The following is a 10,345-nucleotide window of genomic DNA, read 5'->3' as shown; positions in this document are numbered from 1 at the left end:
GAGCTTGTCTGGTGTCACTGCGGGCGCAGCCTTCTTGCCGCGGTGTCCCCGTGCCCCCCCCCGACCCTCCGGTGTCAGGGACTGCTTCCTCCCGCTCCTGCTCTCCCAGACTCCCCAGGGCGGGCTTTTTGCCCCCAACGTTCTCCGGGGCCCTTAACGGTCTCTGAGCAGAACTCGCTGGAGCAAAGCGCTGCCGGGGCGGCCTCTCCCCCGCGGCAGCACCGCAGCCCGGCGCGGCACCGTCAGCGAGGAGCGAGGAGCGAGAAGCGAGGAGCGAGAAGGGAAGCGCTGCCCCAGAGCGGCCCCGAGCGAGCCCGGCTCTCCCGCCCCGCGGCCCGGCTCCCGGTCGCGCCCGGCGGGCAGGGTGAGCCGCTGCGCCCGCCCCGGCAGGCGCCCGGCCGCGGCCCGGGGCCGCCTGAGCGCGGTCCGCCGGGGCAGGCCGCGGAGCAGCCCCCGCCGCGGGGCCTGTCAGGCGGCGGAGCCCCGCGGGCGGCGGGCCCGGCTGGAGAGCGGGGGCATGGCGGCGCGGAGCCAGGCCTCCCTGCGGCGCCGGCTGCAGAGCTCGCAGGAGGCGCAGCACCGGCAAGCGGTGCTGGTGCGGAAGCTGCAGGCGAAGGTGAGGAGCGGGGGCGCCTGCCCGGGGGGGAGCTGCCCGGGGCCGGGCCGGGGTGCCCGGGCCGCCCGGGCTGCGCTGAGAGGGGACTGGGCGGCGGAGAGCTCGGGGGGCGAAGGCGCGGCCCCAACGGGGCCTTCCCCGGCGCTGCCGCGGGCGGGACGGCGCCGAGCCCGGAGCTCAGGGGAGGCCCCGGGGGAGGCCCCGGGAGCCGCCCTGCTCCGCCCGGCCCGGCCCGGCCCGCCCAGGCGCGCTGGGCGCCTCGCCCTGCCGCTGTCAGCCTCCCGAGCCTCTCGTTCGGTCTTTGCCGCCCTTGACTGAACTTTGCCGCCTGGCTTGCGAACGCCTTGGTTTGGCCGCGTTAGCAGGGGGCTGTCCCAGAGGCAGGAGTCGAGCCGGCGGGGGTGGTTTTGGGCGGCCCCGGGCAGAGGCAGGCAGCTCGGGCCTGGTTGGCCCGGGGCGCAGGAGCGGTGGCAGCGAGGAGGGTGCCAGAGCTGGGCGGAGGGTCGGGGCAGGCCGTGCCCTGCCCGGCCCAGTGCCCGGCGGTGGTCAGGGCGCTGCTGTGAGGTCATCCTGCTTTTCTTGCCCGTGCTGGTCTTTTAGCCCGTTGGAAGTACTGAGTTGGGGTCCATGGTGGCCATAGCCCAGGCATGGCTAAGTCTGCCTCATCGTTCTGCTTGCCATCGCTGTCTTAGGATGAGCAGATAGTACTATGTGTGAAAGAAACCCTGTCTCAATTTCTTTAATGTTAGAGAAAGCGAAGCTTCCCTATGTCGTGACGACTTCTTGTTGACTCTGTCGGCAGCACTGTGAAATACACTTCGCCGTGCTTGGGCTGTAAAGACTTAGAGGAAAGCTAAGGCAGGAGGAGCCGAGTCTGTTCCAAGCTGCATTCGCTCAGCTTCATTCTCTGTGTCCGTCTAGGTCCTGCAGTACCGGACTTGGTGTCGAGAGTTGGAGCAGCAGCTGGAAGCAGGAGGGGTGAGTGCGCAGGTTGCTAACTAAAGACAGCGTACGTAGCGTTCGTTAACGCAGACAAAAAGCAGCTCCCCACAGCAATGACAGAGGGAAACGAGATTTTGCTGCCTGAGGGTTTAAAGAAGCGCTGTAAGTTTGCCTGTCAGTGTTGTGTCCGGTTGCCATTCCTGGCGCAGCCAGCGGTCCCAGAAATGCCCGTCCAGAAAACCCTACGAAGAAGGATTTTAATGTTGTGAAAGAGTGCTTTATTGCTGGAGTACCAGTTGTGCTAGGTGTCAGGAGAGGGCTCTGCTGCCTGTTACATGCTATGGCTGTCTCCGAAAAAGAATCGGGTGAAACATAGCGTTTTGGAAGGCAAGAATGCTGGCGTTCAACATACGGAGCTGGCTCTGTGCTTTTCTTTCTGCTCCGTGGCTAAAGTAAATGTAGGAAAGAAAGGGTAGGAGGGTAGGAGAGTATTCCCAGGCTTCAAGTCTAAGGGAGCGCTCGCGGTCATGAGCTGAGGATAGCTAGCTGTGAGAGTGCAACGGGGGGAGACTGAGGAGAGCTACTCACACTGAGTAACGCCCTTCCCCTCCCTTCCTCTCCGTAGTCACGACAGCGTTATGCCTGGAAGAAGGCACGAGCTCCTGAGATACCAAACAAATGGAGGGGAAAGCGATGGATGCTCACAGGAGTGAAGGGAACACAAGAATTTGACTAAACATTTCCTTTCTTCTTCAGGGATCCCTTCCAGGCAGGCGGGAAGCCACAGAAGACCACAGCCTGAAGAAAGCACTGCTTCAGTTGGAAGAGGAGCAGCAAAGGTAAAAGGAAGAAGTGTTGCCTCGTACTTGGTGTCCTGGATGCTCGTGGAAGTGAGGGCCAACCTGTCAGTGCCACCTAGTCTCCCCAAGGGCAGCAGTTGGGCAAGCTGTTTTGAAAGGAGAAAGGTCCCCAATCCGTTCTGTGGTGCAGTAACAGTGTTGTGTGCTGCACGGCTCTGTTTGGAGCGGGGGGTTGTTCCGGGTGACCTCCAAAGGTCCCTTTCCAGCCTAAATTGTTCTGTGATTCAGGAGGTGAGCTACTCAGCAGAGCCCCGTCTTAGGTTGAGAATCAAGCCCTGACATGCGGCATTTTCCTCTTTGGTTTTACCTGAAGAGCACGTCCTGTGCTTGTACCAGAGTCTTCCAGCAGAGCACTTAGCACCGCAGGCATCTTCTGCCACATTTCTTTCTGTGCTTTTCTTTTTTCCTCTGCCCGAGAGATCCATTGTGTGTGGTGTAAAAGGCACCTGTGTGCTGTGTTACGTATGTTGCAAGCTAAGGCGGGAGAAGCGCAGCTCCTGTTTTGATCCAGCAACTGAGTTTTGTGCTTGTTCACAGGGCAGCACAGGGTTCTTGAAATTTGGTTTGTGCAATGTTTCCTGGGTGGGATATTAGTCTGTGGCCCCAGAGTCATTAGTGCTTTTAGATTCACTTTTGGGTTGAAAGTTTCATATAAAGCTGTTTCCCCTATGTATATGGTGCTGTCTTTGTGGTGTGCAGTTTGCTGGATCAACAAGGTGGGGTCTTTGCTACAGGTCTTACACAGTGTATAGGACAAGGAAAGGGAGAGGCTTAACAAGAAGGTGAGGGCAGCGGTGGGTACAGCATTGCAAGGGAAAAGGACATGGCAACTGAGAGAGGAGAGTGGAGGAAGAGAGGTGGTCAGGCCAACGACAGAGAAAGATGATGCATCCAGCGATCAGACAGCGTGAAGGGGAGGCAAGACGTTAACTGTGGGCATCGTCAAAGTTGAAGAGGAAGGGGGAACCGAAATTGTGGACGGGAATGGAAGGCTGAAAGCAGGAGGAAGCAAATGAGTTTGCCATCACAGAGAGATCTTAGTTAATCCTAGAAAGCACTTCCGCCACCTCTCAGTTTGACAACGAGGTCGGTGTTGAGGGAGCTGGAAAATCCCGGGGATGCTGCTTGTGGGTAGCAGTTGTTCAGTGACCTCATTGCTGTTTGTCCCTTTCCAAGGTGCGAGAATCTGGCAGAAGTGAACACTCTCCTGCGGGAGCAGCTCGGTAAAGCGAATGAGGTTAATTCAGCCCTCAAAGAAGATGTTGGAAAACTGACGGCAGATTGGATGAGGGCCCGGGAGGAGCTGGACTTGACGGAGAGTGAATGGCACGGTGAACGTGAGGTAAGGGTAGGCTACGGGAAGGTCAGACGTGATGCCAGAGTGGAATGAGAATGCATTTCATTTCTGGCATAGGGAGCTTGCTGCGTGCAAGTTGTGGCTGTGTTGAGGATGTATTGGTGTTGAGGAGCAGAAGACAGGGGTGTGAGATGGAGGAGTGTCAGCAGACTGTGGTGGGTGCTGGAAGGTGCCCACCTGCTGTGACCATGCTGCTCGGTCTTAAAGGCAAATGCTGGCTGTTGCTGGGCACTGTGGGGCAGTCACACAGGACCGCCCGTCTTCTTCCTCGTTCCTAAATCTCTGTCTCCAGCAGCGGAGACCGGAGGGGGGGTGTGTTTTCAGATTCGGAGCAGCCGACAGAAGAACAGGACAGGCCTCCCTTCCCAATAGCCTGTTGTAAGCAAATCTGACACTGCTCTCGGAGGGGCTCGTTTTTGCCTTCCTCCCCCAAGGCTGTTAGACACCTCTGCAAGGCGAGGTGATGACTCGCGATCAGTTTGCTTTGCTGACAGCCACTCGTGCAGGAGAAGTGTGGCCGTTCCCTTCCTTGCAGTCAGGTGGCAGGGCTGCTGAGGCTGCTTCTGTGGTGCCTCTTCAGTCCTCGATGCCCCTGTTGGAATTGTTGTGAAAGGAGACCTGGTGATGGTGGTTGTACTCTCTGCTGTCTGAAAGACTTGTAGAGTGACAGCGAAGGCTGAACTGGCATTTCTTTTTGTCTTTGCATGTTTAGCTTTATGACAGCTGCTTAAGGGGTGAACACAGCCGTCTGCTCAGCCTGTGGCGTCAGGTGGTAACCTTCCGCCGTCATTTCCTGGAAATGAAGACCGCCACTGACCGGTGAGTAGAAGTTAAGGCTCGATCTCTGGCAGAAGAAATGTAGCTTCCCTTCACAGCTGCTTTTTGAGCCTTGACGTTACTTCAGTGGCGGCTAAAGACAGCATTTCTCCTTTGGTAGTGTGAAGCAATGCCATTCAGCGTGCTCTAGGCTATCTTCAGCATCATTTTGTTTGATGCTGGTTTTCAGATAAAACTGAGGGGCTCGGGCTATAAGCAGTGCAGAGGCCCTGAACAGATGGACTTGACGACGTTGATGTTTGGGCACATTAACACAGACACGGGCACACGTGGACACGTTGGAAGAGACTCGCCAAAGCTAGGCAAGCAGCATGTAGAGCGTTCCCTTTTACAGGGTGATTAAAATCTGCCTTAAATCTCACTGGCTTTCTTTTCCCACTGCTCCTGATGGACAGATCCTTCATGAATATATATATTTTTTTCCTTCTCATTTCCAGCTTACATTTATTCTGGTCAGTTCGCATCCGCTTCTTCCTGTACCAACATTGTTGAGAGAAAGAATAGCTTCTCTGCCCTGTTGTTGCATTTATCCAGTTTATTTTGCTTAGTTTGATACCTCCTTTTTATGATTGTTTTGTTGTTCTTGGGCTCTCTGCTCTGAGGTTCCTTTCTCACAGTTGCCTTCTACACAAACAAAAATAGTGTAGCCATAATAGTACATTCTTCTGGTGTCAGCATGCAATTTCAAACTCTGGGTTACCGTCAGCCATTGACCTTATTTGATTCTCAGCTTTCCTTAACGTGTAGAGTATGCCTGACCTACTACTTAATTCTTGTGTTATTTGTGCTTTGTTACAACATTCTAGGCTTATTCTTACACCACCTTCCCGAAATGTTTATTATGTAGATATTGTCATGAGCTTCTTAGAAGTCCAAGTGTTGATAATAACAGGTCAGTTAAGGCGGATCCCCTAGGTGTAAAAGCTGGGGACCTTGGTAAAATTCCTTACATCTATTAATGATAATAGAGTATGTTAATAAGATAGAGCAGGAGCAACAATTAATAAGAGTAATTAGAGGTCCTTGAAGCCTTCTGGCTGTTCCATACATTTCTTCTTATCTCTGTGGAGAGAACAGACTCATTGCTCCACTGTCCAGATGTGTCCTGATCCCAAAGTGTCAGATGAATGATTGGTCCCCAGCGAAGATGTCGTCTTTCCTGCCGGCTTTTGCTGTTGCGCAATTGCATGCTTCAGAAGTGAGTCAGGTGGTAAAGATGGTGTGAACATGATCTCTTTCTTGATTCTTCTTCAGAGATTTGTCAGAGCTGAAGGCGGAGCAACTGAGGCTTTCTGGATCTATACTTGTAAGCTGCTCCCGCCTGAACTCTGGCGTACGGCTCTGGGAGTCCGTCAGTCTGGGTAGACCTGTCCTGAAGGATGAGGCACAGCAGGAAGCGGAAGAGGAAATAAGCCAGAAGACTTGGGAAGCGATGCACTTACAAGTCAAGGGGGACCTGGAGAAGAAGGAGCTTCAGGAGAGGTAAATGTGTTTTAAACTTTGCTGTTGCCAACATTATCTTTTGCGGCTGCTGCTTGGATTCATGGATGGGCTGTGTTCGCGTTTAAAACACGCCCATTCTGCACAGCCTTGTTTCTGTCCCTAGTCAAAGTATGGCCTTCAAGAGAACGGATAGAAAAAACCATCTGACTGACAAGCTCGTGTCTTGTCTTACACAAGAGTGGAAAAGAGATTGCATGTTAGAGTGTTTTTGCTGTTAACTGATTCTTGGTGAGAAATTGAGACCAGCATAAAGAGAGCTCTGTCTCTTGTACAGCCCTTTTGCTACCCAGGGCTGTGCTACAGGAGTTGGGAGGCATTTGCCCAGGACCATCATGTGCGACGTAGCACCTCTGTAGTGACGTTTCCATGCCAGACTGAGTGCAGAAGGCCTTTGGGGCAAGAAGTGCCATTTTGCAACATCAAGCCTATTAACCTGTAGAGATGAATGCTGCCTTTGCTGTATTTTCTGGGTTGAACTTTCTCTGCTGTGCTTCTGGGAGCTGCTTAGCTCTTTAACAGGTGATGGTGTGCAGTGCTTTTGGAATGGCACATGGACCTTCTCTTCTCAGGGTGATGGAGCTCTCAGCCTTGCTTGTACAGTCTCAGAAGCAGAATGAGGAGAAGGAGAAGGCCATGAAAACACTTAACGACACTGTGGAGATCCTAGTATGTTTTACCTTTATCTGGGAGATAGCCCAGTGTTTGCTCTCCAGCCTTAGCACAAGGAGGTGTGGCTTCCTCAAGAGAAAGAGTGGTAAAGATGCTAACTGTATGGGAACATCAGGCACATTGCCAAAAGATTCCTCGTGTGTTTGGGACATGCGGAGTCAGTCCAGGTGGAGGCCGTGGCAGGGGAGCTGCAGACAACTGAGGTGTTTTCCTCAGGGGGGTTGCACCAACGCTATTCTGCCTGGGACTTTAAGTCTCTAGGGATCAACGTTCCTTGGAATCGACAGCTTCGTAGCAGTCTATAAAAACTAGCTGTTGGTCTTTCTCTTCTTAGTTTTAGCAAAGAAGAAATTGAATAGGTATGGGAAGGAATATACTGGAATCACTAGGGCTGAGGCTTATTGCCATCACAATGCTACTGAGGATGGGAATGCTACAGAGGGGAGCAGCTCTTCCCTGCCCACCCTTTCTTTATTCTGTTCTCAGGAAGCAAGTCGGTTAGAGAAAGAATATGAAGCTTCATGGACTAAAAGTGCCAAAGAAGAGAATCTTTCCCTCCAAAAGCTGATAAAAGATATAACTGAGGTGAGTACAGAGTTTGGACCACATCTCTGTAAATTTGATTTAAAAGTACTTGAGGAAGGCGACAGACTAGCCCAGGGAATAGATATATGTGTTGTATACTGTCTATGTTAACTACTACTGGCTGTTTAATTTTTATACCACTTTTCTGACATAAAACCTGTTATAACTTCCGAGTTGGCTGTCCTGTGACACTTCAGCTGAGTCGCTAGAAGTTTCAGTACCTTTGCCTCCACCATCCCGCTAAGGTCTCTCTTGGACTGTGCTTTCTGAGTTGGCTACTTGACATTTGTATTCCAGTGTTTCTTGGAGCTTGACTCCCCACCCTCCTTGAGCAATGACTCTGTTATTCTTCAGATTTTTGTAAAAGGTCACTGACTCAATCGATGCACTTGCCAACTCTGCTCCTTCATGCAGAGCTCCTTTATGCTCCTTCACTGAGCATTATCTCCCCAGAATCGCAACTGGTCTGACTGTTCAGGGGTAACTTTAACTTAGTCCTAAACTTCACTCTATGGAAGGGGGTTTAATCATCAGGTCTTTTACACAGCCTCTCACAAAGTCAGCTCTTTCTCCTTATGTAGTCATTTTTATCCTCTTGTGCTACTGCTCAGAGTAATTATAAACATTAGCTTTTTCATTGCTGTTTTCCAGTATTCATCGGCTTCCTTCTTCTCTGGGCAGCGTTAATGTTTCCTTTCACTGCTATTTCCAGTGTTGATCTGGTGCTCTGTGGCTCTAAGAAGCTGAAGGAGACCAAAATAATTCCTGAGAGCTTCAAGAAATGGAGCGTTCAGGCAGCCTCCAGCCACTTCACACTTGTTTCTTCTTGTTTATAGTAGCTGTTTTCAGAAATCCCTGGAGTACTTGTGGCCACAGGGACAAAACTTCTTTGTTGACTGAAGAAACGAGATAATTGAGTTTTTAATGACTCTAGGGTGAAGTGGGGGAAAAAGGAGAAATAGATAGAGAGAACCAAGTAGAATGAGCAAAGAGTAACAGCTTGATGTGGGCTTTCAGGTGGTGCTAGATGACAGTGACAGCACAGTCAGCATTATCTGCACTGACAGTTCCCAGCATGCAGTGTCTAGCAACATCCTCTCTTGTCTGAGCTCCGTTGATGCAGAGCATGCCTTTGTATTGGTTCAGGAAGCACTGGCAAGGAGGCGAGGAGCAACACAGGTGAGAATTTCTGTTTGTCTTCACCACTGGCCACAGGGTCAGCTGCTAATACCTCACTTAGCTTGAAACCTTTCCATTTACTTAGCCAGTTTCTTTCTAGCCTTCCCACTCTTGGTACCATATTGCCTTGCCAGTCTCACCAGCTGTGTGTTCTACTGCTTTTCTCTCCTTGATCTCCACCCCCTCATCACAGCTTTTGCCTTCAGGTGAGCTGTCTCTCTGCTCGCTGCTTCTCCCAGCTACCTGGAGCCACCTTCCCTGCTCCTTACTGCTTGTTTGTGCTCTTTCCCTGCCTATTCCTTGCAGGCCCTAAAAGAAGAGCTTTCTGCCAGGCAGGACACTATCAATTTTCTGCTGCACCAGCACAGACAGCAGGAAGAGAAGTGCAGGAAGCTGCAGCAAAGGCTTGAGCAAGTGGAGGAGGAATGCAAGACGTCCAGCAGCCACCGGCAGCACCTCCAGTCTCTGGTAGAAGCACTCAGAAGGTGAGTGTTTCCTCCTCCTCCTGCGTTCTAGAGGCAATGCGCTTCCAGTTCTGGGAGTTCAGAGGTGTTACGGGGAAAGAACTCGCCTGCCCTACCACATGCATGCCTCTGGCACTTTAGCATCCTCCTGTCACTGCTCTTCATGCTCTACTGTGAATCCTAAGGCTGTCTTGGAGATTCAGAGTAATGCTGGAATACAAGATGCCTCCCTCTCGACATGCTGCTTCTCCGAATTGTGTTCTTTGGGTGCCCTTTCCTAGCCACTGCTTCTCACTGAATGAAGGCAAAAGCCTGCCTTCCTTTCTCCTTCCCTCTTCAGTTACCTTGTGAGGGGAAGAGCAAGTTCTTCCTTGCTGTGCTTCCCGCAACTCCATCCTGGAATGATGAAAATGGGTTCCGTGATTCTTCAGGCCTCTTCATTCTTGTAACTGAGCCTTGTCTTTGCAGTGACTGTGCAAACCTCGAGAAAACCAGGGAAGAGCTACAGCAACAGCTTGAAGTAACAGAGCAAGAAGCCTCGCGTCTGCGTCAAAGTAACACTGAACTGCAGCTGAAGGAAGATTCAGCCCAGGGGGAAAAGGTGGAGCAGCAACAGACGATGGAGAGAGTGCGTCGTGACCAGGAGCTCCTGTGAGCGTTAAAGCTTTCTCTGGGCAGGGGTGGGCATTGCTGGACTTGAGGAGGCCCCCATAAAAGAATTAATTTTGCATGCTCATCATTTGTAGCATAGAAGGGTGAAGGGAGCACATGGGCAGGCCTGGCTACCTGCTGACATACAGCATAGCTGCCTCCTTGTACCTTCTTTATGACCCTTTAAAAAAATCATTCCAGCCCTGACCAGAGTAGCTGATGACAGGCATAAGCTGAAACAAGAGAGGTTCAGAGTGGATTTAAGGAGAACAAAAAATTGAACTGTGAAGGCAACCATGCAGCAGAACAGGTTGCTCAGAGAGGTTGTGCAGATTCCGTCCCTGGAAATTTGGAAGGCCCAACTGGATAGAGCCTTGAGCAACCTGGACTGATGCCGTAGCTGACCCCAGCTGCTTTGAGCTGAAGATTGGGCTAGAGGCCTCCTGTGGTCCCTGCCAGCCTGAATAATCCTGTGATCCTATGATAATTGGATTGGAAATTCATACACATCTCCTCCCCAAATAGATTGTAGGCTCTTTCATCGTTTCACTGCTGAAGGCAAGAGTAATTGTGGGAATATTAGTCCGGACTTAAAAATTCTGTCTTACCCAAAGAAGAACTTTGGAAAGTCTTGTATCCAATGTATCAAAAAGGAGAGAGAGAACTAATGGGCAGGGAGCTG

The 10,345-nt window shown here is 51.7% G+C and overlaps 1 pseudogene; it reads left to right on the top strand.

Moving 5' to 3' along the window:
* The first annotated feature begins 388 nt into the window (after nt 1–388).
* LOC127028921 (centrosome-associated protein CEP250-like) overlaps nt 389–10,345 on the top strand; it is a 56,093-nt pseudogene continuing 46,136 nt past the window's right edge.

This window comes from Gymnogyps californianus, unplaced genomic scaffold (genome assembly GCF_018139145.2).
Source record: "Gymnogyps californianus isolate 813 unplaced genomic scaffold, ASM1813914v2 HiC_scaffold_49, whole genome shotgun sequence".
NCBI classification, from domain to species: Eukaryota; Metazoa; Chordata; class Aves; order Accipitriformes; family Cathartidae; genus Gymnogyps; species Gymnogyps californianus.
Note: the sequence above shows the minus strand (reverse complement) of the source record. Positions and strands in the feature narration are given on the sequence as shown.